Genomic DNA, 13,449 nt, shown 5'->3' with positions numbered 1-13,449 from the left:
GTACTGCCCCCCTCTCCCGACCCCCCCGACCCCCCCAACCCTCCCTTCTGGGGGGCTTTAACCAAACTCAGTACGGGGGTTTAAAACCCCCCCCCCCCCGACCGGGCGGACTACGAGCAGCACAGGCAGGATTAAGCGGCGCTCGGCGCTCGCACAAACCCGCGCATTAGCATGCGTTTGAGCTGAGGCGGGCCAAGCCTCCCCTCCCTCCCTCCCTCCCCCAGCGACGCAGCACTGAGTCAGCTCCAGCGCTGCAGCGACACGCTAGCACGCTAACACCGCGCGCACCGCGATATTCACCCACGGACCGCGCTTCTCCACCCTCCTATCTGCTAAACTCAGCAGAACACAGGATTTGGAAATGGGGGAAATATAAATATCTGGCAGGGGGCGTCGTCAGGCTCGCCAGCTAATAGCAGTTATTGCTGAGCCAAGAAAAAACAAAAAATAACTTTCACACACATCCTCGTCTGCCTCTTCCCTGTTAACAGCGACAGCTCATAGCAACTTCGTTGATGGTAGTCTGTACATTTATAGTAAATGCATCTACTACTTTCCAACTTACTTAACGAAAGTAACTGACATTCAAAAAAAAAGGTTCTCCTAAAGTCCAACACAAATTCAATAACATTAAAAAAAACAAAAAAAAAAAAAAAAACGCATTTTAAGAAATTGTGTAATTATGGTTTGTAAAGTGCTGCTGGCGTGTGAAGATCAGGTCAACTAATTGACGTAAATTGCTCATGAAAGGCAGCTGGAATGGAAATCAATTATTCGGTCGTTTCAGTGACTTATTACCATGGGCCGAGCAGTGCACGGGCACACCCATGAAGCAGTGCTCACTGCCGTTTTAATCCCCTTTTTAAATGCTTAACCCTCTTTCACCCTCCAATAAATGACAGGATGTTTATTAGAATAAACAGGCTGCTCTACATTCTGCATAATTATGATATTCCAGCATCCTACTCACCAGAAGAGATTAGACCTACGAGAGCACTGTAACTTGGCAGGATTTCTACAGTTCTTTACCTGTAGTGAAGATAATAGTGGTCTGTAAATAATGGTAGAATTTCATTAAGGAGGGGTAAAAAAAAACCTGGTGACTCAATGGCTGCTCTGTGTATACTGACAGTCTCAAAAGAAATGGAAGGCTATATTTCTTATAAAATTGGCAAAATGTATTCTTCAGAGCAGTATACTGGTTAGGTAAGTGGGTTTGTAACTTGTAGAGGTTGTGGGTTTGGTTCTTTGCTGGGGTGAAGCTACTCAAGCAAATTTCAGCAAGCTACTTCAGCTAAACTAATTCAGCTCATTTCTAGCTGTATGAATGGACTGTGTGTGAAAATGTCATCTGAGTAAGGTGCTCTGGACAGGAGTATCTGCTCAATCTGAGAGGAGCGATTCATCTTCCAGCTCCCACCACAACCTCAAGCTCCTCTTTTCAGTCCAGTCTTTCCGTCCCTGATTTCGGCTCTTCACGACCTCTCTCCCCGTTCCCGACGATCCAAACTCCGGCTTCATCAGCTTCATTATGCGCATCAATCTCTCCCATTGTCTGCCTGCTCCTGTTTAAATGTCAAGTACCCAGAATCCCCGTCGGCACGGTACCGCTTGCAGTTAAGACGCCTCGCGTTGGTATCTGCGGCCTGTCGTCCCCGGCAGATTCACGGCCTCTCCTCCGGGCTCCTTCTCGTTGGGTCGAGATGCTATTTCCAGATGAATAATTTTCAGGCCGTGGCATTTTGAGAGCCCCAGCCTTCTCGCTCGAGCTCGTCTCACCCCCTTGGAGACGATGACTGGTAAGGACAATGATGTTTTGAATCCTTTAAATCAAACTGACAGCTTCTACATTATATTCCGCTGACCTGCGCTTGTACTGTCTTGTCTGTAGGCCGTGAACCCCTCTGTGAATATGATGAGTTCCTTGCTGGCTGCCAGAAGAGTCCGTGTCTACAGCACTCTTCCATGACCTCCTCTTACCTCTGCACATTTATGTTTCTTCATTTCGGGACGCTTCCTTTCAGTTATAAAACTGAAACATATTGTTATGATCATTAATCAGGAAACCCAATCAAGATCCCTGAATCATGTCAAATTTCAGCCCCATCTCTCTACTTATTCCTGCCTTCAAAACCCTCCAGCAGCCCATAGTCTGCGACATTCTTTACCCTCTGCTTTCGACCTGTCTGAATAAAGCCCTGTCCTGGTGAAAATTTTAATTCATCACCATGAATCATTAATGACTTGCAGATGTTCAAAACAGCAACACCCAAGTATGAATTTTCAGCTCTATGCAGATTTTCCACAGCACTTTTCCTTGTTTTGCGGATTAATTTCTCAAGGCTAGCTGTGCTTTTCTGCATTCTGAAACACTGAGGTCATTACACAGTGCGTCCGCACACAATCCTCCCTGTGATGTCGTGTAGATGAGGCTGCCGTTAGTGCAGACACACTTTTGAGCAAACCAGTCTTATTTCTGGAAAGCAGGGTCAGGGACGTCTGGGAACTTGACCCTTGCACTCTGTCCTTCGACCTCTGCAACCCGTGTATCCTGACTGTGTTACGGAACTCTGAACTTGCAGGTGAGAATTGTCAAGTACCTCTGCATAGTTCTACCCCTAAAGCTTTTTGGAATATTTCAATTTACACTGTAATTTGGATACAAACTAATTACATAATTTTGTGACAGACTGTCTTCAGATTTTGAATTTTCAGTGCCATACTACTTCTAAAAGCTTTGTGATGATTATTCACCAATGCCTACCATGTTTTTTCAGAACTTGACTTTTCACACACACACACGTTTTCTGAGGAGAAACTGTGCCCCAAATGTTCATTTTACATTTGAATGCCGATGAACACAGTTCATTTGCAAAGAGCTATTGCAACATCTTAAAATAATTTACTGCCCTCGGAGGGCGAAAACTTCGGTCCACATTCCAAGGGACTTTTAGGGTACGTCCTCATTAGATCCGGGCTGTTACGACATTAAAACGAACAGCTATTCATTATTCCGAAAGAAAACACGCGTGGCTCGTTTCCATGCCTCAGATTCCACGAGATAATATCTAAAACTAGCCTGATTTATTAAGGACGATTAAACGAGCCACAGATGGAGGAGATAGGAGACCTCGGTCTGCGTGGGGATCGTGGTGCGCCCCAACGACCCTATTTCCAGTTCAGCGGGACGTTCGTGACGCAGACAAACCACAACGCCACTGGGGCTGGGCAACGGCCAGGACAGACATTATTGTGCAAAAATACGTCTTGGTTTTTTGACACGTTCAGTCAGTGATATTTAAGGCACACCTGCAGCAGCTGCTGATAACGTGCTCCTTTTCAATGTCCTCAAATTCTTTAGTCGCTTTTTTCACGTTTATTTTCGTGCTCTTTTTTTATTTCGCTCCAGATTTTCGGCATGTGAGGAACAGCGCAATATTTCAGCGTTTTGGCTCGACTCACAGAACTGTTCTTCCTCGTGGATGTTGGTGCGACTGTCCTTTAAACCTTAAACCTTGGCCTATATCCCGTCTTTAAAATGACATTTCTGAGATAATCAAGAATAAATGTCCCTGGACTCACCAATTATTAAACGACTTGCTTTACCCTCGAGCCATGATCAGGGTGACCTTAAAGGTCATATGCAGGGAATATGCAGATTACAAACGGCTCAGAGTTCCCTTCAGTAACCTGGGATTTTCAGTGCGACATCAGAGCAGGGATTTAAATAAATCTGGGACATTGATTATGAAATGTTAGCTAAACACATTAGCAAAAACACAACTGGGTAAGATAAATTCTCGCTTTCCAACTGACACCGCGGTTCAACTGTAAGACTGATAAAACGCTCAAAAATTTTATTTCTGTGTCATATCAATAGAGAAACTCAAGGACTACATTACTACATTCAAAGTGCTTTCGGCATTAGACCAACACACGTAAAATATAGGCTAATTTACGATAATCTTGTTAAAGACAATATTTTATTAGCTTGGCTAAATTGCTCCATAACCTCAGTTATTAGCTAGCAGTAATTTCAAAAGACCTTAAGAGTCTGCAGAAAACATTTCATGACAATTCCTGAGCGTGAGGCATGCACTGATATCAATGGAGAACCAACAGCAAGATACACCAACAGGTAGGCTATTTAATCTCAAGGAGGAAGAATTTAACATTCGGGGAGCAGCCCAAGTTAGTCCAGATAACAGCAACCAATGTTAGCACAGCTACACCTTGCCACAGTATCTGACAAAGAACTCGACACATTTAGCGTGTCTCGACACAGCAGTCTACTTCGTTGAGTCACCGGCGAGGCGTGATAATAGCCGCGGGTTTACTGGCCCCGACGCGATGGCTGGACAAGGAGGAAGTGGAGAAGAAAAAGTATCAGCCATTTTCACAGGTGTAATCAAATTACTGCGAAGAATGGAACTGTGCAAACAGAGAGAGGCTGTGAGAGGTTGTAATCTTGGTGCCGTAACACTTTCAAAATTCAGTTTGCCATGGCGACATATCTAAAATCTAAATCAATGCATATTTTCTCTCTGCGAGATACCATTATAATCTTTCCATCTGGAAAACTAGCCTACATCTTCACTCTTCGTGACTCTCCAGCGAACCAGGAAAATCACGTTTTTTAAACAAGCTTACCTGCCTAATCTTGTCAATAGCTGTAGCTGTTTACCCGTGAAAAAAAATTTGCAAAACTTAAAATCTTGATCAATAGCTGGTCTTACCAAATTTCTTTAGATAAGGCTCTGATTTTTTAAAAAAAAAAATCTTTCAGCAAAGTCTAAACAAAATATACTCTAAAAATGTATGCTGGTACCCCAGAAACAGTGAACAGTTTAAGAAAAACAAACCTCAAAAACCATTCAATCTTCATAACTACAGTAAAACACAAAAACAGCTTTAATATGACCATCATGTGTGCATAACAGCTAACTAAGTTACCATGTTGCAAGGAATTGCAAGTAATCTATTCTCACTGGAATCAAAAAAACACTTCAATTGTTGAAGGCTTCAATTAGCCTACATTGGGCAACTATCCAATCATCATCTGTTTTCTGAAATGGTTCACAGGGAAGGCATTTTAACTATTGCATTATAAATACGACTTCAACAGTGTCTGTTCTATAGTGAAAAATATATTGAAAGTATTCATAAAGGACATCTTTAAACTGTACTTAAATCTGAACAGAAAAAGAACATTAATAGTACTCAGAATTATGTACTATTAATTATGTCTGAACTGCAAAGTCTGCCAAAAGCAGTTCAACTGGTTTGTATTGACAATACAGCAAAATGCCTCCAGTCACCTACAACATTGACAGTACAGTATGCGGCTACTGCTTTCAAAGCAATGCAAAATGCGCCATGAGGCTTTCATAATGAAACAACACGGCAAAGCAATGCAAGCAAATTACGCTAAACCTCAGACCTGGTGTCCACATGGCAAACGCCATCCGCCAACACGGCATTAATTCAGCCCTTTGTGCAATGATCAACTCGTCATGTTCTAGGCCGACCGGGACATCTACATGGCCGGATTCAGCTCAAGCATGCAAAAACTAGCAGGCTTGCAGCGACTGTCATTTCACTCGGTCAAAGAGCCGCATCCTCGGAAAGACAGAAGCAGTCATTATAAAATCACAGAGTGCACGTGGCCATAAGCTAAATGATGTGCGTAGATGGGCTGATTTTACCCAACAAACTTTCTTATGATCTTAAAATAAACAATAATGCACCAAACGCATTCCAATAAGACGCATGAATACACCGCGTTTCTGTTTATGACGAAAAAGGGACGTTTTCTGTAGCCAAACGCCAACGCGTACCCTGTGTGGGGATCACGGTACAACAGTCCAGTTAAACTTGCTCTTTACGTTTCCCAAAGTCATACTGTAAATCACAGTCCGAAAAGGCCAGTGGCCCAATTGCCATCATCTTTGGTGTACCAGAGGGTTCGGTACTTCTTCTGAAACTTACAGCCGCCCGTTTTCTGAGAGACAACAGAAGGTCTTTCAGCAACAGTGCTGCAATTAATGAGTTTCTTTTTTTCAAAATCTGCCACATTTCTACATGCAGGATATTACTGTGCAGTACTGCTGCACAACACAACTCACAGCTTGTGAAACGCCTCCAATGTCATCATGTTATCTTTTTTACTCAAAGAAAGTATGCACTTGTGTGTGTGTGTCTGTGTTCGCTTGTGTGTGTGTGTGTGTGTGTCTGAGAGGGAGGGACAGTGAGAGAGAAACACACACATACACACACACACACACACACACACACCTGATCACAGAGGTGCTGTAGTAAAACTCTGTATTTATGATTTCATAGTAACTACCTGTGAAATCTGTCGATAAACAGGAAGTGCTGTGTGGGGCATTTTCCGAGCGGCCGGGCAGAGTGGATGAGTTCCTCTCGGATTCCTCCACCCAGGAAGTTGTGCAACGGAGGAGATAATAACAGCGTTTCCGGATCGCCTCGGGGCACTCGCCATGCGCTGCCCGCACGGTGCCACGCCCGCACCCACAGCTGCGGCTCAGAGTCAGGGGTCACGCCCAGCAGACACGCGCGCGCTGGAACATCAGGTGCTGCACGGGGCTAAAATCTGCTATGGCCTTCTCTGTACTGGACAGCCCTGAACTAAACATACTATGCATAGTGCTAAAATCTGCTATGGCCTGCTCTGTAATGCACAGCCCTGAACTGAACATACTATGCACAGTGCTAAAACCTGCTATGGCCTGCTCTGTACTGGACAGCCCTGAACTGAACATACTATGCACAGTGCTAAAACCTGCTATGGCCTTCTCTGTAATGCACAGTGCTAAAACCTGCTATGGCCAGCTCTGTAATGCACAGCCCTGAACTAAACATACTATGCACAGTGCTAAAACCTGCTATGGCCTTCTCTGTAATGCACAGCCCTGAACTGAACATACTATGCACAGTGCTAAAACCTGCTATGGCCAGCTCTGTAATGGACAGCCCTGAACTAAACATACAATAATTCACCTCATTTTCATCAGCAAGATTTTCAGCCAGGGAAAAATGCAATTCATAAAACACACAAATGCGCACACACACAAACAAGAAATGTACACAAAGAATGATCTGCCAATCAGAAGCCTGCTTTTTCCACTCCAGTGTTTGGATACTCGTATTGAGCATTTGGAGCCGCTGTTTTGTTTAAATAGCCCGCAGGTGTGAATGGACATGCCTAACGTTCAAACAGAACCATTTCCAGACAGTGATAAAATGAGAAGCGGACATACATTCAGGAATGCGTCTAGGCCTATCCAATACAAGAAGATGAACAGAATGCGTGCCAGCAGAAAAAAAAAAAAAAACAATAAAAATATGGAAAATGGTGCAGCACAGCTTATGGAAAACTGTTCATCCAGACAGTGAGCATGCTCCCTGGGGACGCTACACAAACTGAAACGCTGCCATAACAAAGAACCACATGAGCTAACTGTGGGTGTACACCAGCCCCAGAACCCCAGCAAGCTTGTCCTCAGCAATAGGCTCCTGCAGGGAGCTTAAGCCTGCAGATCTATTGGGACAGATGAGGTGCAGTAGGGCAGATCTATTGGGACAGATGAGGTGCAGTAGGGCAGATCTATTGGGACAGATGAGGTGCAGTAGGGCAGATCTATTGGGACAGATGAGGTGCAGTAGGGCAGATCTATTGGGACAGATGAGGTGCAGTAGGGCAGATCTATTGGGACAGATGAGGTGCAGTAGGGCAGATCTATTGGGACAGATGAGGTGCAGTAGGGCAGATCTATTGGGACAGATGAGGTGCAGTAGGGCAGATCTATTGGGACAGATGAGGTGCAGTAGGGCAGATCTATTGGGACAGATGAGGTGCAGTAGGGCAGATCTATTGGGACAGATGAGGTGCAGTAGGGCAGATCTATTGGGACAGATGAGGTGCAGTAGGGCAGATCTATTGGGACAGATGAGGTGCAGTAGGGCAGATCTATTGGGACAGATGAGGTGCAGTAGGGCAGATCTATTGGGACAGATGAGGTGCAGTAGGCTATATCATACTGTGAGATTTGGGATGAGCGCTACTTTAAGGACGGGAGAAGATCCATCCCGACAAAGACTCACCACTCGAAACTGGGGATCAGTGACTGCACAGCCCTTTTAGACAGCTAAAGGGTTTCAGTGAGCACTCGACCACCGGCGAACTCAAGGATTCTTCATTCTGAAACGTAACTGGCCAAGCCGCTACAGGAACACGATGGCGGGGGCAAGCCACTACATACTGAGGCATATCAGTAAAAATCTATTTTTTACTTGTGAAATCCTGAATTATTGTACCAAAAGACCTTGAGCAGACATGCAGCCGCCACCCTCACTTGATTATGGGTAATATGGGCTATTCTTGACGTAGGACAGTCCAAGAAACAAAGAAGCACAGCAGTACGAGCATATAAGCACAATGACCACATAAACTTCAGTACAATGCTGTTTAATTTACAACCAATATCAATGACCAAAAACCAGGAAGCATGTGATAAAAAAAGCCAGACATGCCTGAAGACAGCATGTCAGACAAACTCACCTCTTTTCTAATCACTTTTCTAACTGCATAAAGTCTGCAAACAAAAGGCTCTATGCAAACCCTCAGCTGCTGGGACTCTCTTAATCACTTCTGGAGCGGACCGGCAGCAGAGCAGTTAGCCTATTATTCCACATTCCTTAGATAGATTTGAGTGAGACGGCTCATCTTCTAAAACGCGTTCCCCATCTTCCATAGACACTAGACATCAAATCATTACACACTGTTCAGTTCGGCATTTGACTAACCACTCATTTAAAAATGTTAAAATACCTGGTTGGAGACAAGGTACTGTTAGCGGACTTCATATGCTGTCTTTAGCTAAAGTCTGATGGGGGAGAGGGGATTAATTTTTTTTAATTTTTGCTAACTACATTAGAATTAGAAGTGCAGTCAGATTTCCTAAGCCTTTATCAGCTTGACTATGTCACATGCCAGTAATCCCTACAGAGCCCAGCCACAATTAGCTACACATAACACAGACCAATAACTTTTATTCAAATGAAACTGAAAATACAGTACCCCAAGGAAGAGGGAGCATATGCAAATCCCAGGGTAAAACTCTGAGTGATTTACATAACCAGGAGACAGTGTTTCACCCGCAAGAGACACACTGTACATTTCTCCTGCCCAGAAATCACGGTTTACTGCTCCAACACCAAGGAACCCGAATGTCCAGAGGAGGACTGTGGGTGGTGGCAGTGATGATGGAATAACTCACTTTAGCCACCATTATGGAGCGTCACAAGACCTCGATCAGCTGACCTGCACTCAAAATGTTTAGTCTGTGTTACGGAGTTGGAGCTATGACAACAAATTGTAACCACCAATCACTAAATGCCATGTGAAAATCAGATAAGGATAGGAGAAACAGTGGAAGATGAATAGATTCTAATGAGCCCATTTAAGTCAAAAGTAGCCAGCTTTTAAAAATATGATAATCACATGCAGTGATATACAGTGCTAAAGAAGTGCCTGTGTAATTGAGTAGTAAGAATGATACCGCAATTTCACCAGAAACTACCCCAAGGGACATCTTTATAAACTAAGGTTAAATAAATTAGCAGCTTTCATTTAAAAAAGAGCCAAATTCAAAAGCATCCTTCAGCCACAGACAGGTCTACAAACTGTGTTCATGCTCCCCACATTCAAACTTTAAAAGTTGCATTTGTCAGTACAGCTCACACCCCTTCAACCAAAAACGAAAGAGTCTTGTTTCAAAACTGATTTTAAAAAATTACAATCCAGCAGTACTTGAGACTGCCAGCTTTTCCTTTACAAAGGATGTCATGTTGAATTTTCATGACTAGATATCCCAACATAACATACAGTTCTGGAAAACTGAAGAGACAATGGAAATGCCATTGTGTTCAAGACACTTAGAAAGGGAGTCATTTTCCAAATTTAAACCATGGGATTAGTGGGATGAGTTTGAATGATTTATACATTCTGCAGTTTAATTTCTGACATCTGCAACCTTAAGCGACAGAGCGGTCTTTAACATTGAACATGCGGCTGGTTCAAGTTTTATTACCAGGACTCGAAGCAGAATCTGGAAATCTGGTGGAGATTTTCTTCAGAGGGACAAACTGGAAATGTGCTACAGCCAAAATGTTTAACGTCTTTGATATGTGAAGTGAAGGGTCCATTAAAACATGTGCGTGTGCATGCACACAGACACAAGCGACTGCAGCTGGCCCGTTTTACCCAGCACAAACTCTGCACAAACGAACACTGTCACTGCAGTACGGAGGCTCAGCAGGCGGAATAAAACTGAACTCAACCCAGGTGAAAGCACGAGACAGGCGGCCAATTACTCCATTAATGATTCACCGACTTAACCATCACTGTGAAAGGGTTTCAATCGATATTACTAAAATATTTACGAGGCTATTAGACCCGAATGGCTATAACTTAGTGTCAAAATGAATAGGTAATGAAGGATGGGAGGGGTGTACTGTGGTCGCAAGCTAGCTACCATAGCAAGTTAACGTTAGCCATGTGCAGCCGCATTATTTACTGTGCAGGATAACAATTTTAATGGCCAGCTTCCGTCTAGTTATCTGAAAAGATAACATTATTAAATGAACACTCCCAGGAGTATAACGCAAGATAATGCGACTAGCTTGTTGATAATGATAGCTAAAGTACCTGCCTATCAAATGGATAAACCCAAGAGACTACCTGGCCGTAGACACCACACTGATCAACCCCATCAGTATTTTAAGTCAATTTCCAAGTAAAAAGTATCGTTAGCTACCTGGCGCTGGCTGACGAGTCTGTAATGGTGTTCATCATCTTGCACTTGACAAGTTCACGCTGGCTAGCAAGTTAAGATACTTCACTGTGACCAATTTATCTAGCAAAGGCTAGCATGTGATATAGCCTAGATCTAACGTTAGTTTTTGCTTTTCAAACCATATTAATTTAGAAGACGCTATTGCATAGCTACCCAATGACTTACAGATTTGTGCACATGAAAATTAACAGCAAAGTTAAAGAGGTCTACCTAAAACGAGACAATTATACTTCTTTATTTCATAAAATACAATTCTGCTCTCGTTTGCGCAACTTCAGTTTATCCAGCTAGCCAGCAAGCTAAATCATCCATACGATTATCCAGCCAGATTTCTAGTTGCTTGGCTATTCAGCTAGCTTAGATAGCAATGCGTCCATGCTCGTGTGGACCGAACAACGCAACATGATCTTTGCAAACATCGATAACTAGACACAAGCCTACAATCACAAGTAATTAATGTTCATGGTTATTCTTACCGAAATTCTTCACCTGAAGTTGTGGATAAATTTGAGGGGGAATAGGCGCTTTCATTCAGTCCCAGCCTAATGCACCCGCAGCTCGGCTTGTTGCTTGTGTGTATGGCTTTAACGCCACTATTTTGCAGGAAGTAGTTACTGCCTTCCCTCTTCTTGGTTTCAATGAGAACACGGGGAGAACACAATTTGGCAGTTTCTCCTAGAAGCTTACGGACAGTGTGGTGTCTGTGACTCACAGTACCAGACTGCGTAAATCACGGCCGGAATTGTTATATTATTATGCCATTAAAGTATTTGCCGTTTGAATTTTATGTTCATTGTTTATTGTATTCATAGCAATTTAACCGAATGGATTTCTTATAAATCAGATTGGTCTTTTGTGGTTAAAGTCACCATATGCTTCACCCATTGTATATACAGCCTAATAATAATAATTCGTCGCCATGTCACAATACAGCTTAAGAAGTGTTGCTTGCTTGCTGGGTTTTAATATAAATTATGTTCACAACTGCTAAAGAAACTAGTGCAGTGAGGTGTATTTTCAGCAACTCCGCAGCAGTTTCCCCTTGAAATGTATCAACTCAACTTATCTGCAGCCCTTGAAGTAGGAAAGGGACATTAAGACCAAAGGAGATACACCCATTTATACAACTGCCCTACAAAATAGGACATTATTCACGGACGTTTTCACCAAAAAAAAAAAATCTGAAATTTTATTATACAAGTACCATCTTTACTGGAGGAATTCAGGTTAAGGACACAGTTAAAGGGAAACGACAACATGAGCTCCACTTAAGATTTTAACCTGTAATAGTGTAATTCATCACTAGTACCCAAACCACACTATGCGGCTGTCTCTGTGGAACTTTCTGTTTCAAATACGAGGGACTGTGATGTTCACCAACAGCAGAAATACAGCGAAGATCAACGCGGGCCGCCATATCTACATGGTTTATCCGGTATGGATGTAAATACCCATAAATTAAAGCTGACAGTCTGCATTTCAACCTCATATGCATTGTTTCATTTCAGATCCAATGTCCTGGAGTACAGCCAAAACTGCATAAGTTGTGTCACTGTCCTAATACTTACGGACTGCGCTGAAAATGAGCGCGCATATATCAGCTAAGCAGGCCTAGGTCTTGAACAAGGCAAAGTAGAGGAACTGACTGTAATGCAGAATCCTAGTGTCAGGAAGCTTCATGAAGGCATTTGGAAGACATGCTGAGTGTTCTGTGAGTTTGAGCATTATCAAGCAGTGTAGGATATTGTGTATTCACAATACCGGGGAAACACAACACAGATAAAGCAGAAAACATTAATAAAATCGAAGTGTAAACCCCAACCCTACGTGATGTAAGCTTTTTTTGCAAATAAAGACCACAGTAGTATCCTTGCTCTCAAGTGCAAAATAAATAAATAAAGAAATAAATAAAGCCAGTCGTCACTGTGACAATGCAAATATTACTATTTTTCTCCATAAGATGGAGTTTATCTTGCCATAACTAAAACCTATGCATGTTTTTGTTTTATTAACGGAACTGTATGGGGACCATACATAAAATAAAACAGAAAATGACAGGTGTTTTTTTTTTAACCTCATGTCATTATGAAATTAATGACAGTTCTTCTTTCATGAAAAAAAGCACAAAGCTGAATACCCTGAATTGAACATGGGATGTCTGTGTCAGTCCTTTACCTCCTACACAGATATAACAATGTCATTAAACAGTTTGACCTTCTTCATGGAAACATGAAACATTTTTCAATTTTATATGGGTGTGTATAGCTTGTAATGTACTGAAACAAACTTTGGTTAAAGACCCTGGATGGCCAGAATACAATTGTTAATAGTTATTATATCCTACATAATGAACCAGACAAATACTAAGATATGAAGGCAATTTTATTTTTTTATTTTGAAGAGTTTTTCAGTGAATAATTTATCATACTGTTAAGCGTGTTTATTTGGTTAATTTATGGAACAAATAAATGAGTTATTAAAGTAACTAAAGACGACTTTTTAAATGAGGCTTTTAATCCTGATATTAACTGTACTTATACTGCCCCCTCCAGGTGGATTTGGTGCTGTC

The 13,449-nt window shown here is 42.5% G+C and overlaps 1 protein-coding gene across 6 annotated transcripts in view; it reads right to left on the bottom strand.

Moving 5' to 3' along the window:
• The window catches only part of LOC135245166 (gamma-adducin-like), a 71,145-nt gene extending 59,633 nt beyond the window's left edge, over window positions 1-11,512 (bottom strand). For 3 of the 6 annotated variants that reach the window (XM_064318070.1, XM_064318068.1, XM_064318076.1), the window contains exon 1: window positions 11,357-11,512. The gene's annotated coding sequence lies outside the window, so the exon portion shown is untranslated. Of the gene's footprint in view, window positions 1-10,841; window positions 11,152-11,356 lie in introns of those variants that run through there. The other 3 variants (XM_064318071.1, XM_064318075.1, XM_064318069.1) reach the window with 3 other exon arrangements.
• Window positions 11,513-13,449: the final 1,937 nt, after the last annotated feature.

Source organism: Anguilla rostrata, chromosome 18 (genome assembly GCF_018555375.3).
Source record: "Anguilla rostrata isolate EN2019 chromosome 18, ASM1855537v3, whole genome shotgun sequence".
Lineage (NCBI taxonomy): Eukaryota > Metazoa > Chordata > Actinopteri > Anguilliformes > Anguillidae > Anguilla > Anguilla rostrata.
The sequence above is the reverse complement of the archived record's forward strand: the minus strand, read 5'-3'. Positions and strand labels throughout refer to the sequence as shown.